Here is a 24,001-nt window from a genome sequence, read left to right as displayed (position 1 = left end):
ATAAGCTTACATGAATAGAACTAATTGTTTTAAGATAAAACAAAAAGTCATAATGTTTTGAAATAGATAATTGTTTGGATAGTCGTAACTATTTAAACTTATTTGGTAAATAGATTCCTTTTTTAGTTTTCTTACTCACTAATTTTTGAATTATTAATAAATTAGTATTATTTTACTCCAAATAAGCTCACATGAACTGAAACAATTATTTTATTAGAAAAGAAAAAGGTCATAATGATTTAAAATAGATAATTATTCAAATAGTCATGACTATTTGAACTTATTCGGCAAACATATTTATTTTTTAAATCTTCTACTTATTAATTGTCAAAATATTAATAAATTTATATTATTTTATTCAAAATAAGCTTGTATTAATTGAAACAATTATTTTATAACAAGTCAAAAGGTTTTAAAGCTTCTAAATAGACAATTGTTCAAATTGTAATAACTATTTGAACTTGTTCGATAAATAGATTTATTTTTTAAATCTCTTTTTTATTAATTTTTTGAATGTTAATAAATTAGAATTAATTGATTCTAAATAGGCTTGTATGAACCAAAACAATTGTTTTATGACTAAACAAAAGGTTAGAATGATTTGAAATAGATAATTGTTCTAATAGTCTTAACCATTTGAACTAATTTGGTAAACAAATTTAATTTTTAAATTTCTTCCTTATTTATTTTTAAACTATTATTAAATTAGTATTATTTTAGTTCGAATAAGCTTGTACGAACAAAACAATTATTTTACGAGAAAATAAAAGGTCATAACGATTTAAAATAAATAATAGTTTATATAGTCTTAACTATTTGAACTTGTTTGGCTATTAGATTTATTTTTTAATTTTCTTGGTTATTAAGTTTCAAAATATTATTAAATTAGTATTATTTTATTTCGAATAAATTAGTATCAATAGAACCAATTGTTTGATGACAAAATAAAAGGTTATAATGATTTGGAATAGATAATTATACAAATAGTCAAAACTATTTGAAATGGTTTGGTAAATAGATTTACTTTTTAAATCTCTTATTGATTAATTTTCTAAATATTAATAAATTAGTAATAATAATTTGACATTGATAATTGTTCAAATAGTTATAATTATTTGAACCGGTTTGATAAATAGAATTATTTTCTAAATCCTTTATAAATTTTTGAAATATTAATAAATTAGTTTTATTCTATTCCGAATAAGTGTTTATAAGCTAAAATAATTGTTTTATGATAAAACAAAAGGTCATAACAATTTGAAATAAATAATTATTCATATAGTCTTAACTGTTTGAATTAGTTCAACAAATAGATTTATTTTTTAAAATTTCTTAGTTATTAACTTTTAGATACTACTAAATTAGTATTATTTTATTTTGAAGAAGCCTATATGAATAGAAATAATTGTTTTACGATAGAACAAAAGGTTATAACAATTTGAAATAGATAATTATTCAAATAGTCATAACTATTTTAACTAGTTTGGTAAACATATTTACTTTTTAAATATCTTATTAATTCTTGAAATATTAATAAATTAGTTTTATTTTATTTCGAATAAGCTTGTATGTTGGAAAACAATTGTTTTAAGACAAAATAGAAAGTAATAAAAATTTGAAATAGGTAGTTGTTCAAATGGCCATACTTATTTGAACTGTTTCAGTAAACTGATTTATTTTTTAAATCCCTTATTAACTTTGAAATATTAATAAAGTAATATTATTTTTTTGGGATAAGCTTATATGAGCTGAAATAATTGTTTTATGATAAAGCAAAAGGTCATAAAAATTTGAAATAAATAATTATTCATATAGTCATAACTGTTTCAATTGATTTGGCAAACAGATTTATTTTTAAATCTCTTAGTTATTAGTTTTTGGATTATTACTAATTTAGTATTATTTTATTCTAAATTAGCTTGTATAAATAGAAATAATTATTTTATGATAGAATAAAAGGTTATAACAATTTGAAATAAATAATTGTTCAAATAGTCATAACTATTTGAACTGGTTTGGTAAGCAAACTTATTTTTTAAATCTCTTATTAATTCTTGAAATATTAATAAATTAGTATTATTTTTATTTCAAATAAGCTTGTATGTTGAAAAACAATTGTTTTAAGACAAAACAAAAAGTAATAATGATTTGAGATAGGTAGCTGTTCAAATGGCCATAATTATTTGAACTATTTTGGTAAATTGATTTATTTTTTAAATTCTTACTTATTAACTTTTGAAATATTAATAATGCAGTATTATTTTATTTTGGATAAGCTTTTATGAACTAAAACAATGATTTTATGACAAAACAAAAGGTCATAAGAATTTTAAATAGACAATTGTTCAAATAGTCCTAATTATGTGAACTTATTTAGTAAATAGATTTAATTTTTCAAATCTCTTTAATTTTTTGAATGTTAATAAATTAATATTATTTTATTCCAATTAAGCTTGTATAAATTGAAATAATTATTATATGACTAAACAAAAGGTCAAAATGATTTGAAATAGATAATTATTTTAGTAGTCTTAACTATTTAAACTAGTTCGACAAACTTATATATTTTAAATCTTTTATTAATTTTTGGAATATTATTAAATTAATATTATTTTTATCTAAAAAAGCTTGTATGATTATAAACAATTTTTTATGAGAAAATAAGGATCATAACTATTTGAGATTGATATTTGTTCAAATAGTCATTACTATGTGAACTGGTTCAAAAAATAGCTTTAGTTTTGAAATCTCTTACTTATTAGTTTTTGAAATATTAGTAAAGTAGTATTTTTTTTTAATTTTGGATAAGTTTTTATGAATTGAAACAAATGTTTTATGACAAAATAAAAGAGGGCATAACGACTTTACATAGATAATTGTTTAAATAGTCAAATCTATTTGAACTTGTTCAATAAACAATTTTTTTAATCTCTTGCTCATTAATTTTTCAAATGTTAATAAATTACTATTATTGTCTTTTGAATAAACTTGTATGAACTGAAATAATTATTTTATGACTTAACAAAAGGTTAAAACAATTTGAAATAAATAATTGTTCTAATAGTCTTAACTATTTGAATTGATTCAGCAAACACATTTATTTTTTAAATCTCTTACTTATTAATTTTTTGGAATATTATTAAATTAATATTATTTTAATCTGAATAAGCTTGTATGAAAAGAAACAATTTTTTTATGACAAAATAAAGATCATAATGATTTGAGATAGACAATTATTTAAATAGTCACAACTGTTTGAAATGTTTCCATAAATAAATTTAGCTTTTAAATCTCTTATTAATTTTCAAAATATTAATAGATCAGTATTATTTTATTCTAAATAATTTTGCACAAACAGAAACAATTGTTTTATGACAAAACAAAAGGTTATAACAATTTCAAATAGATAATTGTTCAAATGGACATAACTATTTGAACTTATTCGGTAAACAGATTTATTTTTTAAAGCTCCTATCTATTAATTTTTAGAATATTAATAAATTAGTATTTTTTTTATTCCCAATAAACTTGTATGAATAGAAACAATTATTTTATGACAAAACAAAAGGTCATAACTATTTTAAATAAACAATTGTTCAAATAGTCATAACTATTTGAAATTGCTCGGTAAACAAATTTATTTTTAAATCTTTTACTTATCAATTTTTGGAATATTAATAAACTAGTATTATTTTATTTCAAATATGCTTGCATAAACAAAAACAATTGGTTTATGACAAAACAAAAGGTCATAAATATTTAAAATAGATAATTGATAAATAGTCATAACTATTTGAATGTGTTCATAAAACTTATATTTTTTAATTTTTACTTATTAATTTTTGGAATATTAACAAATTTGTATTATTTTATTTAAAATAAAGCTTGTATGAATGAAAAAAAATTGTTTTATGACAAAACAAAAAGTTATAGCAATTTGATATAGACAACTATTCAAACAGTCATAACTAGTTGAATTTGTTCGGTAAACAAATTCATTTTTTAAATCTTTTATTAATTTTTGGAATATTAATAAATTAGAATTATCTTATTTTAGATAAGCTTGTACAAATATAAACAATTTTTTTGCAATAAAATAAAAAGGTCATAATGATTTGAAATAGATAATTATTCAAATAGTCATAACTATTTGCACTGGTCAGGCTAACAAATTTATTTTTTAGATCCGTTACTTATTAATTTTTATAATGTTAATAAATTAGCACTACTTTATTTTGAATAAGACTGTATGGATAGAAACAATTCTCTTATGACAAAACAAATGGTCATTACGATTTGAAGTAAATAATGGTTCAAATAGTTATAACTAATTAAACTGGCTTAGTAAACAGATTTATTTTTTAAATCTCTTGCTTCTTAATTTTCAAAATATTAATAAATTAATATTATTTTATTCCAAATAAGCTTATATGAATAAAAGCATTTGTTTTATGACAAAAAAAAAGGTAATAATGATTTGAAATAGATAATTGTTCAAATAGTCATGATTATTTGAACTAGTTCGACAAACAAAATTATTTTTAAATCTCTTACTTACTAATTTTTGAAATATTAATAGATTTATTTTATTTTATTCTAAATAAGTTACTAAGAACTGAGAAAATTATTTTTACGACAAAACAAAAGGTCTTAATGATTTAAAATAAAAATTATTCATATAGTCTTAATTATTTGAATGTGTTTGATAAATACATTTATTTTTTAAATATCTTAGTTATTAATTTTCAAAATATTATTACATTAGTATTATTTTATTTCGAATAAACGTTTATGAACAAAAATAATTGTTTTATGACATAACAAAAAGTTATAACAATTTGAAATATATAATTGTTCAAATAGTCATAACTATTTGAACTAGTTCAATAAATAGATTTATTTTTTACATCTTGTTGGATTGTGGGGTCCAGTGGTCTCCCTTAGGGACTCAGTATGTTGATTCATCTGGGTAAGGTATCCCATGGTGGATCAAATTTCGATGTATGGCAACATAACTATCGAGGCCCAATGGGTGAAGTATCTCATGAACGCTTTGTGAAGCCCCTTATGTCCACCTGTCACATAGTACGGGTCTCTGTGCTACTAAAAGAGAATAAGGAAATAAAGTTGCGCCTTCACTATTAGCTATAGCTTTTAGTGTAGTGCTAAGCGCTTGATCTTGAAAATTGGTATCAGAGCGAGGTTGTAGGTTTAAGTCCCTCAAGTGCCACTTGGGGGGAGATTTTTGGATTATGGGGTCCAACAGTCTCCCTTAGGGACTCGATATGTTAATTCATTTAGGTGAGGTGTCCCATGATGGATCGGATTCCAATGTATGGCAACCTAACCTGTTGAGGCCCAATGGGTGAGGTATCTCATGAAGGCTTTGCGAAGCCCTTTATGTCCACCTGACGCTTAGTACAAGGCTCTATGCTACCAAACGAGAATAAGGAAATAGAGTTGTGCCTTCACTATTAGCTATAGGTTTTGGTATAGTGGTAAGCATTTGATCCTAAAAATAGCTCATACGGAGTTAATAAAGCATGAATACTAATGAGCAATAAGGTTCAATTATCATCATGTCATAACAAAGATTATTCAAGCAATTTTCAAACATGATGAATTTGTGTAACATATTTATGATTTTGTGTTAAAATTTGTTTTCAAGATCAAGCGCTTACCATTACACCAAAAGCTGTAGCTGATAGTGAAGGCGCAACTCTATTTCTTTATTCTCTTTTAGTAGAGCATAGAGTCATGTACTAAGCTACAGGTGGACATAAGGGGCTTCGCAAAACCTTCATGGGATACTTCACCCATTAGGCCTTGGCAGGTTAAATTGCCATACATCAGAATCTAATCCATCATGGGATACCTCACCTAGATGAATCGACATACCGAGTCCTTAAGAGAGACAGCTGGACCCCATAATCCAACAATCTCCCCCCAATGGCACTTAGGGGACTCGAACTTGCAACCTCACTTTGATACTAGTTTTCAGGATCAAGCGCTTACCACTATACTAAAAGCTATAGCTAATAGTGAAGGCACAACTCTATTTCCTTATTCGCTTTTGGTAGCACAGAGCTTCGTACTAAGTGACAGGTGGACATATGGGGCTTCACAAAGCCTTCATGGGACACCTCACCCATTGGGCCTCGACAGGTTGGGTTGTCATACATCGAAATCTAATCTACCATGGGATACCTCACCTAGATGAATCGACATACTGAGTCTTTAAGGGAGACCGCTAGACCCTATAATCCAACACATCTTCTATTTATTAATTTTTAAAATATTAGTAAATTAGTATTATTTTACATCGAATAGGCTTGTATGATGAAAAATAATTATTTTATGACAAAAAAAGTTCATAACGATTTAAAATAGATAATTATTCAAATGATCATAATTATTTGAACTGATTCGATACACTATCAAATTTTGAAATATTAATAAGTAATATTATTTTATTTTGGATAAGCTTTTATATACTGAAACAATTTTTTTATAATAAAAATAAAAGATCATAACAATTTTAAATAGATAATTGTTCAAAAAGTCATAACTATTTGAACTTGTTCAGTAAAAAGATTTATTTTTTTTAATTTATTTTTTATTAATTTTTTAAATGTTAATAAATTAGTATCATTTTATTTTGAATAAGCATGTATGAACTAAAACAATTATTTTATGACTAAACAAAAGGTCAGAATGATTTGAAATAGATAATTGTTCTCATAGGCTTAACTATTTGAACTAGTTCAGCAAACACATTTATTTTTAAATCTTTATTAATTGTTGAAATAGTAATAAATTGGTTTTATTTTATTTTGAATAATTTTGTATGAATACCAATTATTCTAAATAATTGGTATTATTTTATGACAAAACAAAATGTCATGACAGTTAGAAATAGATTATAGTTCAAATAGAAATTACTATTTGAACTTGTTCAGTAAACAAATTTATTTTTTAAATCTCTAACTTATTAATTTTTAGAATATTAATAAATTAATATTATTTTATTCTAAATAAACTTTTATGAATAGAAACAATTGTTTTATGACAAAACAAAAGATCATAACAATTTGAAATAAATAATTATTCAAATAGTCATAACTATTTAAACCGCTCGATAAAAAGATTTATTTTTTAAATCTTTTTCTTATTAACTTTTTGAATTTTAATAAATTAGTATTATTTTATTCTAAATAAGCTTGTATGAATAAAAACAATTAGTTTATGACAAAACAAATGGTCATAATGATTGGAAATAGATAATTGTTCAAATAGTCATAACTATTTGAATGTGTTCAATAAACAAATTTATTTTTAAAATTTTTGCTTATTAACTTTTGGAATATTAATTAATTTATAGTATGTTATTCAAAATAAGCTTGGATGAATAGAACCATTTGTTTTCTGAGAAAAGAAAAGGTCAGAATATTTTAAAATAGATAATTGTTCAGATAGTCAAAACTCTTTGAACTTTTTCAGTAAATAGATTCATTTTTCTAGTTCTCTTAATCATTAATTTTAGGAATATTAATAAATTAATATTATTTTACTTCAAATAAGCTTATGTTAACTAAAACAATTGTTTTATTACAAAATAAAAGATCACAATGATTTTAAATAGATAATTATTCAAATAGTCATGACTATTTGAAATTGTTCAATAAACATATTTATTTTTTAAATCTTTTAGTTATTAATTGTAAAAATATTAATAAATTAATATTATTTTAATCTTAATAAGCTTATATGAACAAAAATAATTGTTTTATGACAAAACAAAAAGTCATAATAATTTGTTGCTTAAATAGTCATAACGATTTAAACTTGTGTGGTGAACATATTTATTTTTTAAATCTTTTCATTATTAATTGTCTTAATATCAATAAATTTGTATTATTTTATCCAAAATAGGCTTGTTTGAACAGATGAACTCTTTTTATGACAAAACAAAAGGTTATAGCATTTTTAAATAGATAATTGTTTAAATAGTCATAATTATTTAAACTTGTTCTATAAATAATTTCATTTTTTGAATCTCTTAATTATTAATTTTTGGAATATTAACAACTTGGTATTATTTTATTTTGAATAAGCTTATATGAACTGAAATAATTTTTTTATGACAAAAAAAGTCATAACAATTTGAAATAGATAATTATTCAAATAGTCATGACTATTTGATCTAGTTCAGTAAACATATTTATTTTTAAAATTTTTAACTTATTAATTTTTGAAATAATAATAAATTAATATTATTTTAATCCGAATAAGCTTGTATGAAAAGAAACTATTGTTTTATAATAGAACAAAAAGTCAAAATGATTTGAAATAATTAACTGCTCAAATAGTCAATTATTTGAACTAGATTGATGAAAAGATTTATTTTTTAAATCTCTTATTAATTTTTGAAATATTAATAAATTTGTTTATTTTATTATGAACAAACTTATATGAACAAAAACATTTGTTTTATGACAGAACAAAAACATTAAGGTTATAACAATTTGAAATAGATAATTATTCAAATAGTCATAATCATTAGAACTAGTTAGGTAAATAGAATCATTTTTTAAATCTCTTACTCATTAATTCTTGAAATATCTATAAATTCATTTTATTTTATTTCAAATAAGCTAGTTTGAATTGAAAAAATTGTTTTTTGACAAGACAAAAGGTCGTAACAATTTGAAATAGATAATTGTTTATATAATCTTAACAAGTTGAACTAGTTTGACAAACAAATTTAAATTTTAAATCTCTTAGTTATTAATTTTTGAAATATTATTAGATTAGTATTATTTTATTTCAAATAAACATGTATGAACATAAATAATTATTTTATAATAGAACAAAATGTTTATTTTGTAAATAATTGATTTGAAGTATGCAATTCTTCAACTAGTCATAATTATTTGAACTGGTTCAGTAAACAATTTTTTTTTAAATCTCTTACTTATTAATTTTTGAAAGATTATGAAATTAGTATTATTTTATTCCAAATATGCTTGTATGATATAAAACAATTGTTATATGATCAAACAAAAAGCAACAATGATTTGAAATAGATAATTATTAAAATGGTGATAATTATTTGAACTAATTTGGTAAACAGATTCACTTTTTAAATCACTTATTAATTTTTGGAATATTAATAAATTAGTATTATTTTATTTCAAATAAGCTTGTATGAACAAAAGCAATTGTTTTATGACAAAAGAAAAGGTTATAACGATTTTAAATAAATAATTGTTTAAATAGTTGTAACTATTTGAATTTGTTCAGTAAACAAATTTACTTTTTTAAACTCTTACTTATTAATTTTTAAAATATTAAGAAATTATTATTATTTTATTTTGGTTATCCTTTTATGAACTGAAACAATTGTTTTATGTCAAAACAAAATGTCATAATGATTTTAAATAAATAATTATTCAAATAATCATAACTATTTGAACTTGTTCAGTAAATAGATTTATTTTTTCAAATCTCTTTCTTATTAATTTTCCAAATGTTACTATATTTGGATTATTTTATTCCAAAAAGCTTGTAAGATATGAAATAAATATTTTTTGACTAAACAAAATATCATAACGATCTGAAATAGATAATTATTCTAATGGTTTAAATTATTTGAACTGGTTTTGCAAGCACATTTATTTTTTAAATCTCCTACTTAGTAATTTTTGAAATATTATTAAATTAGTATTATTTTTAATTGAATAAGCTTCTATGATAAAAAATAATTTTTTAATGACAAAACAAAAATCTTAACAATTTGAGATTGAAAATTGTTCAAATATTCAAACTTATTTGAACTAGTTCGGTAAACAAATTTATTTTTTAAATCTCTTACTTATTAATTTTTCAAATATTAATAAATTATTATTATTATTTTATTTTGAATAAGCTTGTATGATCAAAAACAATTATTTTGTGACAAAACAAAAGCTCATAATGATTTCAAATAGATAATCATTCAAATGGCCATAATTATTTTTATTAATTCAGTAAACAGATTTATTTTTTAAATTTTTTACTTATTAATTTTAGAAATATTAATAAATTAGTATTATTTTATTTTGTCTAAGCTTGTACTAACTAAAATAATTATTTTTTGACAAATCAAATGGTTATAACGATTTTAAATAGACAATTGCTCAAATAGCAATAACTATTTGAATTTGTTCGGTAAATAGATTTATTTTTTTAAATCTCTTTTTGTAATTAATTTTTTGAATGTTAATAAATTAGTATTAATTTATTTTGAATAAGCTTGTATGAGCTAAAACAATTGTTTTATAACTAAACAAAAGGCCAAAACGATTTGAAATAGATAATTATTCTAATAGTCTTAACGATTTGAACTTATTCGATAAACAAATTTATTTTTTAAATCTCTTACATATTAATTTTTAAAATATTATTGAATTAGTATTATTTAAATCCAAATAAACTTGTATGAATAAAACAATAGTTTTACGACAAAGGAAAATGTTATAACAATTTGAAATAGATAATCATTCATATAGTCTTAACTATTTGAACTAGGTTGACAATTAGATTTATTTTTTAATTTTCTTGATTATTAAGTTTTGAAATATTATTAAATTAGTATTATTTTATTCTGAATAAAATAGGATGAATAGAACCAATTGTTTGATGACAAAATAATTGTTCTACTAATCTTAACTATTTGAACTGATTCAGCAATTACATTTATATTTTAAATCTCTTACTTATTAATTTTTAGAATATTATTAATTTAGCAATATTTTACTCTAAATAAACTTGTATGAACAAAAACAATTACTTTATGAGAAGAAAAGATCATAGTGATTTTAGATAGATAATTATTCAAATAGTCATAACTATTTGAACTAATTCAATAGATAGATTTAGTTTTTAAATATCTTATTTATTTTCAAAATATTAATAAATTAGTATTATTTTATTTTGAATAATTTTGTATGAATAAAAACAATTATTTTACGACAAAACAAAATGTCATAACGATTTGAAATAGTTAATAGTTTGAATAGACTTGACTATTTGAACTTGTTTAGTGAATAGATTTATTTTTTAAATCTCTAACTTATTAATTTTTAGAATATTAATAAATTAATATTATTTTATTTTGAATAAACTTGTATAAGTAGAAATAATTATTTTATGAGAAGACAAAAGATCATAACGATTTGAAATAAATAAATTTTCAAATAGTCATAACTATTTAAACTCACTCAGTAAATAGATTTTATTTTTTTAAATCTTTTACTTATTAATTTTTGGAATTTTAATAAATTAGTATTATTTTATACTAAATAGGCTTTCATGAACAAAAACAAAAGATCATAACAATTTGAAATGGATAATTGTTCAGATAGATATAACTATTTGAATGTGTTTAGAAAACAAATTTATTTTTTAAATTTTTACTTATTAATTTTTGTAATATTAATCAATTTATATTATTTTATTCGAAATAAGCTTACATGAATATAACCAATTGTTTTATGATAAAACAAAAAGGTCATGATGTTTTGAAATAGATAATTATTCAAATAGTCATAACTATTTAAGCTTGTTTAGTAAACATAAGTCTCTTATTCATTAATTTTTAGAATATTAATAAATTAGTATTATTTTATTTCAAATAAGCTTATTTGAATTGAAATAGCTATCTTATTACAAAATAGAAGGTCATAATGATTTGAAATAGTTAATTATTCAAATAATCATGACTATTTTAACTTGTTCGATAAACATATTTATTTTTTAAAATATTTTACTTATTAATTATCAAAATATTAATAATTAATATTCTTTTAATCCAAATAGCCTTGTATGAACAGAAACAATTATTTTATGACAAAACAAAGAGTCATAACAATTCAAAATAAATAATTGTTCGAATAGTCATAACTATTTGAACTTGTTCGATAAACATATTTTTTGTTTAAATCTTTTACTTATTAATTTTCTTAGTATTAATAATTTTGTATTATTTTATTCAAAATAGTTTGAACAAAAAAATTTATTTTATGTAAAAACAAAATGTTATAGTGATTTCAAATAGATAATTGTTCAAATAGTCATAATTATTTAAACTTATTCAGTAAATAGATTCTTTTTTTAAATCTCTTAATTATTAATTTTTGGAATATTAATAAATTGGTATTATTTTATTTCGAATAAACTTATATGAACTGAAACAAATCTTTTATGACAAAAGAAAAGGGTCATAACGATTTGAAATAGATAATTATTCAAATAATCATGACTATTTAGTCTAGTTTAGTAAATATATTTATTTTTTAAAATTTTTACTTATTAATTGTCAAAATATTAATAAATTAGTATTATTTTAATTTGAATAAGCATGTACAAATATAAACAAATGTTTTATAATAGGACAAAAAGTCAAAAGAACTTGAAATAAATAATTTGCCAAATAGTCATAACTATTTAAACTAGTTTGATAATAGATTTATTTTTTAAATCTCTTATTAATTTTTGAAATATTAATAGATTAGTATTACTTTATTTCGAACAAACTTATATGAACAAAAACATTTGTTTTATGACAAAACAAAAGGTTATAATGATTCAAAATAGATAATTGTTCAAATAGTTATAATTATTTAAATTGGTTATGTAAACATAAATAATTTTTTAAAATATCTTATTTATTAATTTTTGAAATATTAATAAATTCATTTTATTTTATTCCAAATCAGCTAGTATGAATTGAAATTTTGTTTTATGACAAAGCAAAAGGTCATAACATTTTGAAATAGATAATTGTTCATATAGTCTTAAATATTTGAACTGATTCATCAAACAAATTTATTTTTAATTCTCTTAGTTATTAAATTTCATAATATTATTATATTAGTATTATTTTATTCCAAATAAGCTTGTATGAATAGAAATAATTGTTTTGTCATAGAACAAAAGGTTATAACAATTTCAAGTATACAATTGTTCAAATAGTTATAATTATTTGAACTGGTTTGATAAATAGATTTATTTTTTAAATTACTTATTAATTTTTAAAAGATTAATAAATTAGTATTATTGTATTTTGAATAAGTTTGAATGATCAAAAACATTTGTTATATGACATACAAAAGGTAATAATGATTTGAAATAGATAAATGTTGAAATGGCCATAATTATTTGAAATGATTTAGTAAACAGATTTACTTTTTGAATCACTTATTAATTTTTGGAATATTAATAAATTTTTATTATTTTATTTCAAATAAGCTTTTATGAACTAAAATGATTGTTTTATGATAAAATAAAATTTCATAACGATTTGAAATAGATAATTGTTCATATAGTCTTAACTATTTAAACTGCTTCAGCAAACAGATTTATTTTTAAATCCCTTAGTTATTAATTTTCAATATTATTAAATTATTATTATTTTATTTTGAATAAGCTTGTATGAACTGAAACATTTATCTATAATAGAAGAAAATGTTATAATGATTTGAAATAGGTAATTATTCAAATAGGAACTACTTTGATAAATAGATTTATTTTTTAAATCTCTTACTTATTAATTTTTGAAATATTAATAAATTAGTATTATTTTATTCCAAACAAGCTTGTATGATGAAAAACAATTGTTTTATGACAAAACAATGTTCATAACGATTTGAAATAGATAATTATTGAAATAGCCATAATTATTTGAATTGATTTGGTAAACAAATTCACTTTTTAAATCACTTATTCATTTTTGGAATATTAATAAATTATTATTATTTTGTTTCAAATAAGCTTTAATGAAATGAAACAATTTTTTTATGATAAAACAAAATATCATAATGATTTTAAATATACAATTGTTCAAATAGTCGCAACTATTTGAATTTGTTCAAAAAGTGCATTTATTTTTTTAAATCTCTTACTTATTAATTTTTAAAATATTAAAAAATTAGTATTATTTTATTTTGGATAACCTTTTATGAACTGAAGTAATTGTTTTATGACAAAACAAAAAGTCATAATGATTTTAAATAATTAATTGTTTAAATTATCATAACTGTTTGAGCTTATTCAGTAAACAGATTTATTTTTCAAATCTCTTGCTTATTAATTTTTTGAATGTTAATATATTAGGATAATTTTATTCTGAATAAGCTTGTATGATATGAAACAAATATTTTATGACTAAAAATAGGTTAGAACGATTTGAAATAGATAATTATTCTTATAGTTTTAACTATTTGAATTGGTTCGATAAACACATTTATTTTTTAAATCTCTTACTTATTAATTTTTGAAATATTAATAAATTAATATTTTTTTTATTTCAAATAAGCTTGTATGATAAAAAATAATTGTTTGATAACAAAACAAATGGCTATTGCTATTTGGAATAGATAATTATTCAAATTGCCATAATTATTTAATTGATTTGATAAATAAATTTATTTTTTAAATCTCTTACTTATAATTTTAGAAATATTAATAAATTTGTATTATTTTATATCATATAAACTCATATTTATCGAAACAATTGTTTTATGAAATAACAAAAGGTATAGTGATTTTAAATAGACAATTATTCAAATAGTTATAACTATTTGAGCTTGTTCGATAAATAGACTTATTTTCTTAAATCTCTTTCTTCTTAATTTTTTGAATGTTTATAAATTAGTATTAATTTATTCTGAATAAGCTTGCATGAATTGAAACAATTGCTTTATGACTAAATAAAAGGTCAAAACGATTTGAAATAGATAATTGTTCTAATAGTATTAATCGTATAAACTAGTTGGATAAACAAATTTTTTTTTAAATCTCTTACTTATTAATTTTTAAAATCTTATTAAATTGGTATTATTTTAATCCAAATAAGCTTATACAAACTAAAAAATTGTTTTATGACAAAACAAATGGTCATAATGATTTGAAATAGATAATCATTCATATAGTCTTAACCATTTGAACTCGTTTAGCAATTAGATTTATCTTTTAATTTTCTTGGTTATTAAGTTTTGAAATATTATTAAATTAGTATTATTTTATTCCAAATAAAATAGTATAAACAGAACTAATTTTTTGATGAACAAACAAAAAGTTATAATGATTTGAAATAGATAATTATTCATATAGTCAAAACTATATGAAATGGTTTGGTAAACTGATTTATTTTTTACGTCTCTTACTGATTAATTTTCTAAATATTAACAAATTAGTATTATTTTATTTTGAACAAACTTATATGAACAAAAACAATTATTTTATGACAAAACAAAAGTAATAATGATTTGAAATAAATAATTGTTCAAATAGTTATAATTATTTGAACTGATTTGGTAAATAGAATTATTTTTTAAATCTCTTACTTATAAAATTTTGAAATATTAACAAATTAGTTTTATTTTATTTCAAATAAACTTGTATAAGTTAAAATAATTATTTTATGATAGTACAAAAGGTTATAACGATTTGAAATAGATAACTATTCAAATAGTCTTAACTGTTGGAATTGGTTCAGCAAACGAATTTATTTTTTAAATCTCTTAGTTATGAATTTTTAGAATATTATTAAATTAGTATTATTTTATTCTAAATAAACTTGTATGAATAGAAATAATTGTTTTATGATAGAACAAAAGGTTATAACAATTTGAAATAGATAACTATTCAAATAGTCATAACTATTTAAATTATTTCGATAAATAGATTTTTTTTTAAATATCTTACTAATTCTTGAAATATTAATAAATTAGTATTATTTTATTTCAAATCAACTTGTTTGTTGAAAAAGAATTGTTTTATGATAAAACAAAAGGTAATAACGACTTGAAATATATAATTATTCAAATGGTCATAATTATTTGAATTGATTCGATAAACTGATTTATTTTTTAAATCTCTTATTAATTTTTGAAATTTTAATAAAGTAATATTATTTTTTTTTGGATAAGCTTTTATGAATTGAAACAATTGTTTTATGACAAAAAACAGTTCATAACAATTTTCAATAGATAATTTTTTTAAATAATAATAACTATTTGAGTTTGTTCGGTAAACATATTTATTTTTTCAAATCTTTTTTTATTAATTTTTTGAATGTTAATAAATTAGTATTATTTTATTCTGAATAAACTTATTTGAACTAAAACAATTATTTTATGACTAAGCAAAAGGTTAAAATGATTTGAAATAGATAATTATTCTAATAGTCTTAACTGTTCGAAATGATTCGTCAAACACATTTAGTTTTTAAATCTCTTACTTATTAATTTTTGAAATATTATTAAATTAGTATTATTTTAATCTGAATAAGCTTGTATGATAAGAAACAATTTTTTTATAACAAAACAAAGATCATAGTAATTTGACAAAACAAAAATATTTGAACTAGTTCAGAAAATAGCTTTAGTTTTTAAATCTCTTGCTTAATAATTTTTGAAATATTAATGAAATAGTATTATTTTATTTCGGATAAATTTTTATGAACTGAAATAATTGTTTTATGACAAACCAAAAGGTCATAATGATTTTAAAATAGATAATTGTTCAAATAGTCATATCTATTTGAACTTGTTAAGTAAACATATTAATTTTTTTAAATCTCTTGCTTATTAATTTTTTGAATATTAATAAATTAGTATTATTTTTTGAAATAATTATTTTATGACTAAACAAAAAGTCAGAATTATTTGAAATAGATAATTGTTCCAATAATCTTAACTATTTGAATTGATTGGCAAAACACATTTATTTTTATTATTAAATTAGTATTATCTTAATCTGAATAAGCTTGTATGAAAAGAAACAATTGTTTTATGACAAAATAAAGATCATAATGATTTGAGCTAGATAATTGTTCAAGTAGTCATAACTATTTGAACTGATTTAGTAAATAGATTTAGTTTTTAAATCTCTAATTAATTTTTAAAATGTTAGTAAATCAATATTATTTTATTCTAAATAATTTTGTATAAACAGAAACAATTATTTTACGACAAAGAAATAGATAATTATTCAAATAGACATGACTATTTGAATTTGTTTGGTAAATAAATTTATTTTTTAAATCTCCAACCATTAAATTTTAGAATATTAATAATTTAGTATTATTTTATTTTGAATAAACTTGTATGAATAGAAACAATTATTTTATGATAAAAAAAATATCATAACTATTCGAAATAAATAATTATTCAAACAGTCATAACTATTTGAGCTTGCTCCATAAATAGATTTATTTTTTAAATCTTTTACTTAATAATTTTTGGAACACTAATAAATTAGTAGTATTTTTTTCAAATAAGCTTGTATAAACATAAACAATTGGTTTATGACGAAACAAAAGGTCATAACTATTTGAAATAAATAATTGTTCAAATAGTTATCACTATTTGAATGTGTTTAGAAAATAGATTTATTTTTAAAATTTCTACTTATTAATTTTTGAAATATTAATAAATTTATATTATTTTATTCGAAATAAGCTTCTATGAACAGGAACAATTATTTTATGACAAAATAAAAGTCAAAACGATTTGAAATAGATAATTGTTCAAATAGTAATGACTATTTAAACTTGTTCGGTTAACAGATTCATTTTTTAAATCTCTTACTCATTAATTTTAGGAATATTAATAAATTAGTATTATTTTATTTCAAAAAAGCCTATATGAACTAATACAATTGTTTTAAAATCAAACAAAAGGTCATAACGACTTGAAATAGATAATTATTCAAATAGTTATGACTATTTGGACTTTTTCAGTAAACATATTTATTTTTAAAATCTTTTACTTATTACTTGTCAAAGTATTAATAAATTAATATTATTTTAATCTGAATAAGCTTGTGTGAACAAAAATAATTGTTTTATGAAAAAATAAAAAGTCATAACGATTTAAAATAAATAATTGTTCAAATAGTCATAACTATTTGAACTTTTTCGATAAACAAATTTATTTTTTAAATCTTTTATTTTTTAATTGTTTGAATATTAATAAATTTGTGTTATTTTATTTGAAATAAGCTTGCATGAATAGAAAAAATTGTTTTATAACAAAATAAAAAGGATATAGCGATTTGAAATAAATAACTCTTCAAATAGTCATAACAATTTTAACTTGTTCAGTAAACAGATTCATGTTTTTAAATCTGTTACTTATTAATTTTTTGAATATTAATAAGCTAGAATTATGTTATTTCAAATAAACTTGTATGAATAGAAACAATTGATTTGTGATAGCACAAAAGGTTATAACAATTTGAAATATATAATTGTTCAAACAATCGTAAATATTTGCATTGGGCAGGCTAACAGATTCATTTTTTAAATTCATTAGTTATTAAATTTTAGAATATTAATAAATTAGCATTACTTTATTCTGAATAAGACTGTATGACTAGAAACAATTTGTTTTATGACAAAACAACTAGTCATAACAGTTTGAAATAAATAATTCTTCAAATAGTTAAACTAATTGAGTTAATTTAGTAAACAAATTTATTTTTTAACTCTCTTACTTATTAATTTTCAAAATAGTAATAAATGAATATTATTTTATTTTGAACAAACTTATTTGAAAAAAAAATTTATTTTATGACAAAACAAAAGGTCATAATGATTTGAAATCGATAATTGTTCAAATAGTCATAAGTGTTTGAGCTGGTTCAGCAAATGGAATTATTTTTTAAATCTCTTACTAATTTTTTTTGAAATATTAATAGATTTTTTTTTATTTTATTTTGAATAAGTTACTAAGAACTAAAAAAATTTTTTACAATAAAACAAAAGGTCATAACGATTTTAAATAAAGAATTGTTCATATACCCTTAACTATTTGAATTAGTTCAAATAAATTTATTGTTTAAATCCCTTAGTTATTAATTTTTAAGATATTATTATATTAGTGTTATTTTATTTCGAATAAGCTTGTACAAACATAAATAATTTTTTATGATAGAACACAAGGTTATAACAATTTGAAATATATAATTATTCAAATAGTCATAACCATTTGAATTGGTTTAGTAAACAAATTTATTTTTAAATCTCCTACTTATTAACTTTTGACATATTAATAAACTACTATTATTTTATTCCAAATAGAATTGTATGATGAAAAACAATTGTTTTATGACAAAATAAAAGTTCATAATGATTTGAAATAGATAATTATTCAAATGGCCATAATTATTTGAACTGATTCGATAAATTGATTTATTTTTTAAATCTCCAACTTATCAATTTTTAAAATATTAATAAAGTAATATTATTTTATATCAGATAAGCTATTATGAACTGAAACAATTGTTTTATGATAAAATAAAAGGTTATAATGGTTTTAAATAGATAATTGTTCAAATAGTCATAACTATTTAAACTTGTTTGGTAAATAGATTTATTTTTTTAATTTCGTGCTTATTAATTTTTTGAATGTTAATAAAATAGTATTATTTAAAAAATAAATCTATTTACCAAACCAATTCAATTAGTTATAACAATTTGAACAATTATTTATTACAAATCATTATGACTATTTGTTTTGTCATAAAATAATTTTTTCTATCAATACAGTCTTATTCGGAATAAAGTAATGATAATTAATTAATATTCTAAAAATTAATAAGTAACAGATTTAAAAAATGAATATGTTGGCCTGACCAGTGCAAATAGTTTTCATTGTTTGAACAATTATCTATTTCAAATCATTATGACCTTTTGTTTTGTCACAACAATTGTTTCTATTCCTATAAGCTTATTCGAAATAACATAATTATAATTTATTAATATTCTAAAAATTAATAAAAGATTTAAAAACTGAATTTGTTTATTGAATAAGTTCAAATAGTTATGACTATTTGAGTGATTACCTATTTTAAACTGCTATAACCTTTGGTTTTGTCATAAAATAATTTTTTTTATTCATAAAAGCTTATTTTAATTAAAATAATACAAATTTATTAATATTCAGATAATTAATAAGTAAAAGATTTAAAAAATAACTCTATTTACTGAATAAATTCAAATAGTTATGACTATTGAACAATTATTTATTTCAAATCATTATGACTTTTTGTTTTGTCAAAAAATAATTTTTTTGTTCATTGAAGCTTATTTGGATTAAAATAATATTATTTATTAATATTTAAACAATTAATGAGTAAAAGATTTAATAAATATGTTTACCATACAAGTTCAAATAGTCATAACTATTTGAATTAGTAAAAGATTTTAAAAATAAATATGTTTACCTTACAAGTTCAAATAGTCATAACTATTTGAATAATTATCTATTTCAAATCGTTATGACATTTTGTTTCATCATAAAACAATTATATCTGTTAATATAGGCTTATTCAAAATAAAATAATACTAATTTATTAATATTCCAAAAATTAATTTGCAAGAGATTTAAAAAATGAATCTATTTACCGAACAAGTTTGAATAGTTATGACTATTTGAACTATTTTTTATTTCAAATCATTATGATATTTTGTTTTGTCATAAAATAATTGTTTCTGTTCATATAAGCTTATTCCAAATAAAAAAATATAAATTTATTAATATTCCAAAAAATTAGTAAGTAAAAATTTTAAAAATAAATCTATTTTCTAAACACATTCAAATAGTTTTGACTATTTGAACAATTATCTATTTCAAATAGTTATGAGCTTTTGTTTTGTCATAAGCCAATTGTTTCTATTCATACAAGCATATTCGAAATAAAATAATACTAGTTTATTAATATTTCACAAATTAATAAGATTTTAAAAAATAAATCTGTTTATCGAGCAAGTTTAAATAGTTATTATGCCTCTTTGAACAATTATTTATTTCAAATAGTTATGATCTTTTGTTTTGTCATAAAATAATTGTTTCTATTCATATAAGTTTATTCGAAAAAAACAATACTAATTTATTAATATTCTAAAAATTAATAGGTAGGAGATTTAAAAGTAAATCTATTTACCAAACAAATTCAAATAGTCATGTCCATTTGAATAATTATTTATTTCAAATCTTTTATGACCTTTTGTTTTTTAATAAAACAATTGTTTCTGTTCATGCAAAATTATTCAAAATAAAAGAATACTGATCTATTAAAATTTTGAAAATTAATAAGAGATTTAAAAACTAAATTTGTTTACAGAAATAGTTTAAATAGTTATGACTATGTGAACAATCATCTATCTTAAATCATTATGAATCTTTATTTCATCATAAAACAATTGTTTCTTTTCATATAAGCTTATTCGAATTAAAATAATACTAATTTAATAATATTCCAAAAATTAATAAGAGATTTAAAAAATAAATGTATTTACCGAACCAGTTCAAATAGTTAGGACTATTAGAACAATTATCTACTTCAAATCATTTTGACCTGTTGTTTAGTTATAAAACAATTATTTTAATTCATACAAGCTTATTCAAAATGAAATAATACTAATTTATTAACATTCCAAAAATTAATGAGCAAAAGATTTAAAAAAAATCTATTTATCAAACAAGTTTGAATAGATTTGACTATTTGAATAATTATCTATTTAAAGTCATTAGACCTTTTGTTTTATCATAAAACAATTGTTTCAGTTCATAAAAACTTATCCAAAATAAAATAATACTACTTTATTAATTTTGAAAAATTAAAAAGCAAGTTATGACTATTTGAATAAATATCAATCTTAAATCATTATGATCTTTGTTTCCTTATAAAATAATTATTTCTGATCATACAAGCTTATTCAAATAAAAATAATACTAATTTATTAATATTCTAAAACTTAGTAAGAGACTTAAAAAAATAAATGTGTTTGTTGAACTAGTTCAAATGGTTAAGACAATTAGAATAAGTTTTAATTTCAAATCATTTTAACCTTTTGTTTAGTCATAGAATAATTGTTTCAGTTCATACAAGCTTACTTGGAATAAAATAATACTAATTTATTAACATTCAAAAAATTAATAAGCAAGAGATTTGAAAAAATAAATTTGTTTATCGAACAAATTTGAATAGTTATGATGATTTGAACAATTATCAATTTAAAATCATTATGACCTTTTGTTTTGCCATAAACAATTGTTTTAGTTCATAAAAGCTTATCCAAACTAAAATAATACTATTGTATTAATATTTCAAAAGTTAATAAGAGATTTAAAAAATAAATCAATTCAAATAATTATGGCCATTTAAACAACTATCTATTTCAAATTGTTATTACTTTTTGTTTTCTCCTAAAACAATTGCTTTTCAATATAGAAGCCTATTCAAAATAAAATAATACTAATTTAATAATATTTCAAGAATTAATAATAGATTTAAAAAAAATCTATTTACCAAACCAATTCAAATAGTTATGACTATTTGAACAATATCTATTTCAAATTGTTATAACCTTTTTTTCTATCATAAAACAATTGTTTTTGTTCATATAAGCCTATTCAAAATAAAATAATACTAATTTAATAATATTCTGAAAATTAATAACTAAGAAATTTAAAACATCAATCTATTTGCTAAACTAGTTCAAATAGTTAAGACTACATGAACAATGATTTATTTCAAATTGTTATGATCTTTTGTTTTCTCATAAAACAATTGTCTTCGTTAATATAAGTTTATTCGAAATAAAATAATACTAATTTATTAATATTTTAGAAAATTAATCAGTAAGAGATTTAAAAAGTAAATCTATTTACTAAACCATTTCAAATAGTTTTGACTATTTGAATAACTATCTATTTCTAATCATTATAACTTCTTATTTTGTCATCAAACAATTGGTCCTGTTCATACTATTTTATTCAAAATAAAATAATACTAATTTAAGAATATTCTAAAACTTAATAACCAGGAAAATTAAAAAATAAATCTAAATGTCGAACTAGTTCAAATAGTTAAAACTATATGAACAATTATCTGTTTCAAATTGTTAGGACCTTTTTCTTTTGTCGCAAAGCAATTGTTTTATTCATACAAGTTTTTTTTTATTAAAATAATGAAAATTTAATAATATTTTGAAAATTAATAAATAAGATATTTAAAAAATAAATTTTTTTGTCGAATCAATTGAAATGGTTAAGATTATTAGAATAATTATCTGTTTGAAATTGTTCTAACATTTTGTTTGGTCATAAAATAATTATTTCAGTTCATACAAGCCTATTTAGAATAAATTAATACTAATTTATTAACATTAAAAAATTAATAAGAAAGGGATTTAAAAAAATAAATATGTTTAACAAACAAGTTCAAATAGTTATTACTATTTGAAAAAAATGTCTATTTAAAATCGTTATCACCTTTTGATTAGTCATAAAACAATTGTTTCAGTTAATAAAAGCTTAGATGGAATAAAATAATGCTAATTTATTAATACTTACTAAAATAATAAGTAAGAAACTTAAAAAATAAATATGTTTACCAAATTAGTTAAAATAATTATAGCCGTTTGAATGATTATCTATTTTAAGTCATCCTGACCTTTTGTTTTATCATAAAACAATTTTTTTTATCATACAAGCTTATATGAAATAAAATAATACTAATTTATTAATATTTCAAAAACTAATAAGTAAAAGATTTAAAAACTTAAAATGTTTATTGAACCAATTCAAATAGTTATGACTATTTGAACAATTATTAATCTCAAGTCATTAAGATATTTGTTTTGTCAAAAAACAATTGATTTTTATCATAGAAGCTTACTTGGTTAAAAAAAAATACTAATTTAATAATATTTAAAAAATTAATAAGTAAGAAATTTACAAAATAAATGTGTTTCTAAGCTAATTCAAATAGTTAAAGCTATTCGAATAATTATTAATTTCAAATCATTTTGACCTTTTGTGTAGTCATAAAATATTTGTTTCATATCTTACAAGCTTATTCGAAATAAAATAATCTAAATTTATTAACATTCAAAAACTTAATAAGGAAATGATTTGGAAAAATAAATCTGTTTATCAAACATGTTAAA

Source organism: Durio zibethinus, chromosome 8 (genome assembly GCF_047325235.1).
Source record: "Durio zibethinus cultivar Kanyao isolate XHJ-2024 chromosome 8, ASM4732523v1, whole genome shotgun sequence".
Classification (NCBI taxonomy): Eukaryota; Viridiplantae; Streptophyta; class Magnoliopsida; order Malvales; family Malvaceae; genus Durio; species Durio zibethinus.
Note: the sequence above shows the minus strand (reverse complement) of the source record.